The following is a 10,500-nucleotide window of genomic DNA, read 5'->3' on the forward strand; positions in this document are numbered from 1 at the left end:
AAATCATTGCAAGAGATAGAGTATTAGGACATAATACTAAAAACGGCGTTCCTATAGTTACATAGTTCATACAATGTTTTGGATTGGAGACTTGAACCTGCAATTTGGAAATCCGAAGGTACCAAGCTCCGTTCCTTTCTCTCCTAGCAATGTTTTGTGTGGTCTTGAGGACCATCTGACTTTATAATACTATCTTACCTGTTCCACAGAGGTACTGTGAGCATTAGTTAATGACTGCTAAGTGCTTTGAACACATAAAACCCCATGCCTCACAAATCCATGTATTATGAAATATAATTATGTAGTTATTGGAAAAGTCCCTGATTGTCTCTTAGAAACAACTGTCATGCAGCACTTACTATACATAGGGAGTGATACATAATGATGAAGCAGTTAAAACTGAAAATGATACTCTTGCTTCTAGACAGAGCATTTGCATTTTTTGAGAAAATTCTTGTTTCTTTTTAGGGATTGGCATAAAAAGCTTTCAGAAAAGCTAAAAATACTTTTTTATATTAACTAGCTTTCCTTTTCTTTGGGCTAAGCACACAGAGGTACAGAACAGTTTTGATGAACTTCTGAATATTGACATTAAGGCTAGAAAACTTCAAATGATAGTATGTTATATGGGCCCATTTTATGTAGCAGTAAGGAGTATTCATTATGAAAGAATTAATTTATTCTGAAATTATGATTGTATAGGTTGCCCTTGGGGACAAGACATACCATAGCATTTCACCCAGGCACTTCTGCACCAACCCTATAATTTCTGGCCAAGGTAGAAGAGCTTTCAGTAAAGATATGTTTTAAAATCTTAAATATTGAGAGTCCACCAGCACCCTAAAAAAACTGCTGTAGCTGCTACAGTCTCATACTTGCTATATCCTGTGTGAACTTGTCCAGCTTAAGCATTCAATCACTGGATCTTGCTATGGCTTTGTCTGCTAAATTGGAGATTCCCTGTGTATTGGAAAACTGTTTCTCAACTTGGGACTTTAAGACCATGATCAAGTCACCTCTTAACCTTCTCTCAGATAATCTAAGTACACTGAGCTTCTTTAATCTTTCAATGTCAGGCAGGATTTTCAGACTTTCAATTGTTCTTGCTGTTCTTTTCTGCAACCTTTCGAGTACGCCTTAATCCTTCAGAAGTAAGGACATTCAGCAAAAGGATTACAGGATTCTGGGATAGAAATCCATGGGAAACAGCCGTAGCTCTGGAGCACTAATCATGGGAATGGTATTAAAAGCAGTGGCCATCAGCTTTTTGCATGGTCCCAACTAAGCCAGGCTGGGAGGTTGCTCTCAGGACAGAAATTGAGGAATTTTCTCTATCCAGTGGCTGGAGGTGAGAACAAGGCAAAGACCTTCAGAGCCAGAGTCTCTAGAACTTAGTCTTTAACAGGTTAATTTAAATTTTACTATGTTAGTATGTTTTGGGTTTTTTCCAAGCTGAATTAGAATCAAACAATTTTGTTAAAGAGCTCAGAATTCTCTAGGAAAAAAATTGAATCAGCTTTCCTCACATGATTTTATTAATGATATTAGAATTTTTTCATTCTTTATTGACTGCATCCCATAACAGCATTTACAAGATCTGTGACTGGGAAAATATCTCTTTAACCATTAAAGACTGTTTTGCTAAATCAAGTAGAAAATAATATTTCTATTACAATCAAATGCTAGCAGACCAGACTACAATGATAGAACAATTAATGGTTGAGAATGCTTATACACATTAAAAATTATACAGCATGGTTGTGAAGCATTCTGAGTATTTGAAATTCACCAATTAACCCAAAACCACCTTGGTGAGCTAGACAATATAGTAGTATTACAGTCTATAGATGTGTGGTCTAGCCAAGACTGTACAGTTGCCTCAAATTAACATCACTACTATGTACATAGAGAAAGAAAACAGGGCCAAGTTTTGTTGGGAGAAGTTTGTGTGCCAGTGCTCAAGGGTCCCCTTCCTGGTAATTCTGACTTCCCAACAGATAAAATAAGCAAATAGTCATTAACAAGTTAAAAAAGGAATTAATAACTGCAATGATTAATAACGTTATTATCCTCATTCTCTCCTGTCGTAATCTGTAAACTGTTGTCTAGGCTAATTCATCATTGCCCTAACGCTTGTTTACTTGTTACTGGAATGTGCATATTAAATGCTCCTAAAGGAGAATTATGCGTTGGTGTAAATCGGGTCACGTGATGCTCAACAACAGCAAACCGGAGCTTGGATTTCTATCCTTTCTCTCTTCTCCTTCTTGCTTCTCTTGGCAGAGCCCACCCGTGTATGTCCAACTGACCTGTAAAGGGATTTGGCAGCAACTGTGCCTGAACCATGCTAATGCTATGCCTTCCACTGTGAGTGAAGTGTCAGGCAAGATACTGAAGGCAGCCATTAGGTACCAGTCTTTCTGCCCACATCCTCCTCTCCTTAACCACTTATCCTGCTCTTGTCCCTGAGAACCAATGCAGAAAACCTGGGCCCTGGCCCAAATCTTATACAGCAGTATGTGGTCTGCCCAGTTTAACCATGTTCTCTGTAAGCACAAACAGTCCAGTAAGCAATAATGCAATTAGTCAGTGTGGGCAGCCATTTCTTTAAGGGAGGAAATGTAAACAATAATAACAATGCAGATGTATAGCTCTCCTGTAGAAAAGTAGGAAGCCTTGCTATGCCCACTGCACTGGTGGATGCACTGGGCAGTATGGAATGGGCTACGCCTGGGGCAACAAATGCTGGCTTCAAAATACAGCTGCGCACCGTGCATCTGAAATACTCATTATTAAAACTACACATCTAAACATGGCTCTGGGAGAGCATCTTCAAGGTGCCACCTCAGGAAAAGCTGGCGCAGGGTCTCAGCCAAGGTCAGCCTGCACTCAAGAGAGCAAAGCCCGAGAGGCACCTTGGCCTGGGGGAGCAAAACCCAGCTTAAAAAAAGCAACTCTGCTTTCCGACCAAAGCTCTTAACACCCATTCTGCTTCTTGTATGTCAGAGACCAAGATAAAGGACAGGAAGAGAAAACTTCTGTTCCCTTTGTTTTTAATGCATTTCTGGTTATCGCTTCATCGTATCGTTTTGCGAGGCAGCTTCAAAGCTTTGTAGGCAGGCTGAATATTAACCATCCACTGCGATCCACTCAGTCACTCCTGGCACAGGTTAATCCCTGTATCATAGGCTGCCACCAGTTTGCTAAGCAGCTTAAAAGGACATGTTATAACTTTGACAATGACCTGCTAATGGTTTTACATTTCTCAGAAGTATTATGAGCTATCTTTGTCATTTTTATCTTCTAATGAGATCAATAAATTTAGGAAGCAGACATAGATGGTGCAAACTGCAATGCCACAGCCAAGGACATGGCATGTATAACTGCTAAACTATAAATAATAATGCAGGAACTATAATCAAACCTTGACTTTTACAGAGGGAAATCGAGTTGCAGTGCCTCAGCATCAAAAAAATCTTCTTATTTGTTAGGAAAACAGTGCAAACTCTGATTTCTTCTTTCATATCACACCACACCAATCTCTTAATGAAAAGCTTCACACTGAGAAGTATGTTTCACTCACTGTTGTTTTTTCCTTTTCCAGTGGGAAATAACAGTTTTTGATGTTTTAACCCTCCCTCGCAGTCTTTGGTGCCTCTACATGAAATAAGCATGTCAGGTTAAAATTTTTGCTTACCAGCACACCACATCTTACTGTTTCTTAAACACCTATCATTAGCTCTGCCTTCACCCTTCCACACAACTATAAAAAGTCCTAGACTTTAAAAAGGCAAAGAGATCCCAGGTTGCTTCCAGTGCAGTGGGCCACAGCCTTGGGGTAACATGGTAGGGAACGTGTCAGTTCACGTGTCCCACACATACCTGCTATGCCACACTGTGCCCAGTTTGGGGCTGGGATGCTGGGCCATCATTAAGCGGTGTGAATGCTAGAGAGGCTCCTTTGCCTGCCGATCCCTCTGGGAAGTGCACAGTCCAAATGGTCTCCAGAGATATCAAACCGTTCTTGATGTGTTTGCAAATGGGGTAGATGCACACAACACCTGAATGGTCTGGGAGCAAGGCACATTTATCCTCCTCTGAGTTTTACACCTGCTGTTCTCCTCTCCAGCACATACAATGGCCCCAACAAACCATTCAGTGGGCCTAAGACCCACATTGTATTTTACTGTGCCTGCAATTTCTGTTCTGTATAATGAATCACAAGCTTAAAGTCAAGCAGCTGTACCAATAGTTGTTTCTCCAGCTCAGTAACTGAGTGCAGAGGAAGGTACTAACTGGGTGGTGAAAAAGAAGACATGTCTCTGGACATGTACGCCTTCAGGCAGAGAAACACCAAAAAGTATAAGGTAGCTAAATATTTAAATGGTCCTCATTTCTGTGGTGTGCAAGCATTTGTCATGCAGTGGTTGTATAAAAGATGGGAAAAGGAATGCACCGTTTTAGAATACACTAGCTGGCTACAGCTTCATATATGAGGAGCACAGAGTACTCTTTTCAGAGCGCAGGTTTGCTTAGCCTATTATAGTTGTCAATCTTACCAAATTCAACCTAAAAAATATATTGCGACAAATCATTCCACATCCCGCTGCCTACTGTGTACAGAAGAATCATCCTCTTTAGTAGGGTTTGGATCTGTGTGCCCATTGGATTCAAAACTCTTTGACTATAAAACTTGATGGATTTTTGCCTTGTACAATAAAGGTATCTTTAAAGAGATTATCCTTGACAATATTCAGGAGATATTCTAGTAGAGCACAGGTACTCTTCCCCATTCTTAAACACAAAGCAAACTGTACTGCCAGATTACAGAGCTGTCCTTTGGAATACTATTTAAGCAGCAATAGTGTTAAATGCAGAGAGAGATTCATACCAGCTGTATGTGTGTCTATAAACAAAGAGAGGGCTAGCTACTAATCCAAGTACCCCAGGAACATATGGCTTGACTTGGAAAAGATTTTCCTACTGCAGAATAGAATGGTTTGGACTTATTTCTTCTTTTTTTTTTAAGCAAATGATCACAGACGATGAAAATTAAGGCAATTGAGCACCTTTGAAATGCCAGCAGCTCCCACCTCAGTGCATTGCATTGTTGCGATGTCAGGAATGAGCCCCAGGAAGGCTTTCAGTGGCACTGCAGCCGTGCTGCTCTAAGTGCTTACTGCTGACATTGGTGCAGATGAGCCCAAGCTACATGTGAGCAGAAAATCAATTACAGAAACTAGAGAATGGGGAAGGGAGAAAAACAAGTCTCCGGTTATCAAATACCTTTCAAACTATTGTACACTCACAAACCAAGAACATATTTTTCTGCCAGCTTTAAAAAATATCGTTTCTGATTTGGAAGACAAAACTGGATGATGTTTTCTCATTAGGTGTGCATGGTATCCAAAGAAGACATGAGAGTCGCATTGCTGGTTTGTGCCCAAGAAAAAACACAGAGTTCAACACACACATTATCCCTGAAGCATATGTGAGCAGGACTAATGCAAAGATACATGTGCACTATTTAATCTAGGCTTTATTTCACCAGCAACATCTGCATTCTGCTCTTCACCTGCTCTGAAATGAGGTTAATAAGGGCTCCAAAATGGAAAAGCTGGGCCCAGCTCTGTCCCCTCCCTCACCAGATGCAGTAGCAAAATCTCTTTGATGTCAATAGAAACAGAATAAACTGCACTGTTTGTTGGGAAATTCATGTTGCTGTGTTCCAGATACCGTGAAAATCCACCTGGCCTTTTGTCGAGGGTTTCTCTCCTTTTTTATCTACCAGCACAAAACAGCTCTTTCAGACCCTCCGATCACAGTGAGATGTTGTGCAATGGATGAAAACCATGCAGTGTGTCTCCAGCATGATCAGGACGCAGATCACCTCACCTGTTTCTGACTATCTATAAAGTGCGTGTCTGTGCCTGACTTAGCAGACTAGACTTCCATCTGCTAGTCAACAGAGAGGAAGAGAAGCTTCACTAACATGAACTCAGATGTCAAACTTAGGGTGACACAGATCATGCCCTAGCAGTGCTTATTTCTCTTTGATGTCTGCTAAACGTGTCTAGAAAATGAGCGTAGACTTTGAGCAGTTACAGTGCACTGATTTATGTTCTTCCACATCCTCTACCTACTTGTTTTTCTCCCATTTTCATGGCCATGGTTGCAGAGGTCCCTGTTCTTCCTGTATCTTTGCTATTTTTAGCCACAGTTATTAAAACTTTTGTCATTATCTATACAGCCAGCTTCCATTTTCCCTGGAACTGCCCACTGCTGTAGACATGTCCCTCTACATGAGATTAGTGATTAATCTCACATGACATCTTGGAATGTAACATAATTTGAGCCATGCACCATGTCTCAAGATCTTGAAATACCAATGCAAATCAGTTACTTTCTACATGCAGATGAGTAGGCCAGTGGAATAAAAGCACTAAAACCTGTTTTGATCTCCTTCTGTCTCCATATTGCATCCAGTTTGGCTCTAACATTTGCTACAGGTTTTTAAATCCTGAGGTAAGAATCACCAAGCTGATACTATAGGACTTCCAAAAGCTGAGCTACTTTTAATATAATAGGCTGGAGGAATAGGAGGAGCTGGGAGAGACAGAGCCTCTGGATATAGCTATACCAAAAGAGATCCAGGAAAATGATAACACAGAGACAGAAAGGATCAAAAGATTTTACAGCTATTGCCGTCAGCTGGATTTCACCTTGTTTCCAGTATTTCATCTCAAAATATTCATCTCATTTCTAAGAAGAATGCTGACCTTGTTAAATATATGCATTTTAATCAATTATTGGCTGATACGGCTATGGTATGATATACACCAGAAAGCATAGCAGGCAAGCAATGAATTTGTACTGTTGGAGCATCCTTGGTATGTGGAGCTTCATGATATCTGAACATTTCATATTTCAACACAAAGATAATGATTTATGTTTTACAATTGCTTAAACCCTTACACATGTGCTTCATGGCTTTACTAACAACAAGCAAAATACAAAGGCCCAATATTATTATTATGGATGAAAACTTTGTATCTATTGAAGCCATTGACCTAAATACATACATAGAGCCACCTAAACGTATTAAGGAAGGTCTACCTTTGAAAATGATACTGCAATGCCAGACCACCTATTTGAGAATATAAAACATACTCACACACACACAGAGTATCAGTGACACTGATGAATGAGTATTAGCATTTCAATGATGAAATGAGGAGACATGAGTGAACACCACCTGATACTGTAAATAAGCACGCTTCAGAGAGAGGAGGCATAATTTTCTATCTACAATCTAACCATGACCTCAGTCCTGACCTGAAAAGACCACTTTCCCTAGTGATTAGATCAGAGATAATCCCGTTGTGGCATGCACCCAGGTGTGTTGAACTGAGCTGAAGAGGTTTTGTGACAAATACTGAATTTTTAATATTCAAAAGCAGGACCGGGAATATCTTGCAAACTGAACTCAATTTGTGCACAGTGAAAATCCATTATTTTTTACTCTGTTAACCAACCACACCCAAACTTCAGACAGCATATTTTAATACTTTATTGTGCTCCAATTTATTGGCTTTTTTATAAGTATTATTCATTACTAGAACTACTCTGTGATGTTTAAAATTCTGGTCTGTGAAGAAGATTTACATGACGTTTATGCATCCAGAGAATCAGCACACTATTGGGCTGGCTGGTACATGGCATTTTACCGATACAAGTACTCCAATGGTAACTCAAAGTCCCAACTTCAGTACTCAGAAGACCAAATACCATGCTCACAATGGAACTATTGCCTAAACTTGCCGGATATAAAAGTACATTTCATCTCTTGATGCAGATACCCATCCCTGCCAACTCATCTACACAAATTTCAACTCCCTGCCTTCAGACGTTTTTTAACTTCACACACATCAATAACCTCTGATCCCCAGCAGTAATACACTTCAGCACCTGAAATGTTTATCCTTAAAGCATTGAATAGAAAAGAATTATGACCCATGTGTTGCAAGTGAGTAGACAGAATGACCTCTTGCACTCACTCAGGAGGACTGTGTTCTCAACCGAGAAGAAAAACGCATCTTTTAAGTCTCAGATCTCAGCCAGATAAGATATGACCATGAATCTGCAGTAATACATACAAGATTCAGCAGTCAGTGTGCCCGTGCTCTAAAATCAAGGGTGAGCACAACTGTAGCAACTTACCACAATACCTCGATCACACAGCTGAGCTCACAGACTAGCAAGCGGATCAGTAGATGCCGCTTCCTTCCCTTCCCTGCACTGATCTGCAGGGCCACAGACCTCCCTTCTGCTACCTGCAGAGCCTGTGAGCCTGGTGCCGGCTGCAGGTCTGAGATTCACATTCCCTGATCTTTGGTGTTTATTGGCATTTATTTGTTGAGCTGTTTCCATGTGTAAATATCTAGTTATTGCAATGGGATTTTGCACACCCCTATTCTACCAAAACATTTTAAAGTGGCAAGTGCTTTTGCAAGAGTTTCACCTGTGCAGCAGCAGGTAGTTTCAGACTGCTGAGCAGTTTCACCTGATGCAGCACCATGAATATGAAGGTCTGACGAGAACAGTTTCCAATAAGAAGTCACCTAAGTGTTTTTATTTTAAATGTCACTGTCTCAGCTGCACGAGACAAATCAATTGTTGTGAAGCATCTCCCATCTATCTGTTCTTAGGGTCGGTTTTCAGAGACACCGCCTCATCTGAGATGAATAAATACATATCTTTTTTAAGTACAGCAATTTCCCCTTACGTTGCACTAACCATCAATTTGGTTTCAGTATTACACTTTGTCACTGGATCCAGTAATGGGTCCACTCTCAGGAAAGAACTGAAGCAAGTGAACTGACTCGCGGTGTACTTCTGCACACCAATGAAATATGAGCAATGACAAGCGTAAATTTTAGGTACCTAAAAGAATATATAAAAGTACCATCACAGTCACGCATTCTTCTCATTGTTGTTCAGGCTTGTCAGACACAGTATTTCTTACCACAAATATCAGCACTCTCACATCAATATGGAAAGAGAGCTAGGTCCAGAAATACATTGACGACGTCTGGGGAGGAAGCACTCCTCATTCTGTACCTCAGTGCTGCTACTGACCTTCCCTCTGGCTCTGCATCCTTTGAACCACTCTGAATTGTTTATCAAAATCAGAAACGAGGCACAAGTCAATTACCCTCTTAGAGCATAGAGCTCGGAGTCTTGATTACATGTGCAAGAGGAATATTTACTTTTTAATCAGGGTTGACTGTGGGGTGTGGAGGTAAGGCTATTTTGAAGATTAATTAGTTAGTATTTGTACATTGCTTTGAAGATGTGAGATACTAAGTATTTTTATGGTACACAGCTAATGGCCTTAACTCTTTCAGCCATACTGATGTTAAGGCCCTGAAAGGTGGTGCTGAGCTATTACAGAAAAACAAACCATTACATAAACCTTTGGTAGGCTGTATTGACAAAATGCAAAGATGGAATTTACTGTTTCACTCTTCCCTCTCTGCCAAACCCTGCAAGAAAATGGTACATTTTTAAAACATCAGTAGAAGAGGCAGGTAGCTGCATAGCATACACTCTTACCTCCTTTTGATTCACTGTTTGGCTTGGCAAGGATGAGCAGTTTGTATGTTACAAACGCGGTGCATCTGTTCTCATGATATCCTGCTGAAGAAAACCATGAGCTTCTATGTCCATTTTGCAGATAAGGAGCTTTGAAAGATTTAGGATTTTTTTGAAAATTTGAACCTTTCTCCTATCCAGGTGGCTAAATCCCACAATGGGATTTAGGCACGTAAGTATATTCTGGATCTCAGCCTGTGTGATGCGCCCAAGGTCAAGCACAAAATATATCCATCCTGTAAAGGGAGAAAAAAGTTCCAGGTTACTGCTCTAACCACTGCCTTATCCCTCCTTTCCTAAAACAGACAGCTGAGCTCCCATGTTCTGCATCAGGACAGCCATTTCTAAATAAGAGTTCAGGAGTTTAGCTTTTTTTAGTCTCATGAACAGTCAAATCCATACAGAGGATCTGGGGTCATAAGGAGACATAAACACAACCCCTTTCTTAGGCAAGCACAGACTAGGAAATCACAGAGGACGTTCAAACTTCGGGATGTACCAACTGCATCCCTTCTGTATACCCCACAGCAGCTGGCCAGAGCGCAGTATCAAACCCCATGAGGAAAGTGGCTATTCTGTCAGCCACAGTGCTGGTGTGCATCTGCCACTGTGAGAAGGGGAGATTATGAAAACAGGAAAAACAATAAGGGTGGCACACTGGTGCCCGTCTGATATTCCAAGATCCATCCTCAGGAAAGTTAAGAGGCCTCTTGGCATATGGCTTCAGCTGAGACTATGGGCAAGATAAAGCCCTAAGGTCTCCAGCTGAAAATACAGATGACAAATAAAGAGAAATTTCTGGAGGAGAGAGAATGGAGTGAGCCACCATGCATGTAACTGGCATTT

At 40.7% G+C, this 10,500-nt stretch overlaps 1 long non-coding RNA gene across 3 annotated transcripts in view; it reads right to left on the bottom strand.

Moving 5' to 3' along the window:
• LOC114015150 (uncharacterized) overlaps positions 1-9,884 on the bottom strand; it is a 73,964-nt gene extending 64,080 nt beyond the window's left edge. For all 3 annotated transcript variants that reach the window (XR_008732966.1, XR_003558915.2, XR_008732967.1), the window contains exon 1: positions 9,616-9,884. This is a non-coding gene — a long non-coding RNA (uncharacterized LOC114015150). The remainder of the gene's footprint in view (positions 1-9,615) is intronic.
• Positions 9,885-10,500: the final 616 nt, after the last annotated feature.

This window comes from Falco cherrug, chromosome 6 (genome assembly GCF_023634085.1).
Source record: "Falco cherrug isolate bFalChe1 chromosome 6, bFalChe1.pri, whole genome shotgun sequence".
NCBI lineage: Eukaryota > Metazoa > Chordata > Aves > Falconiformes > Falconidae > Falco > Falco cherrug.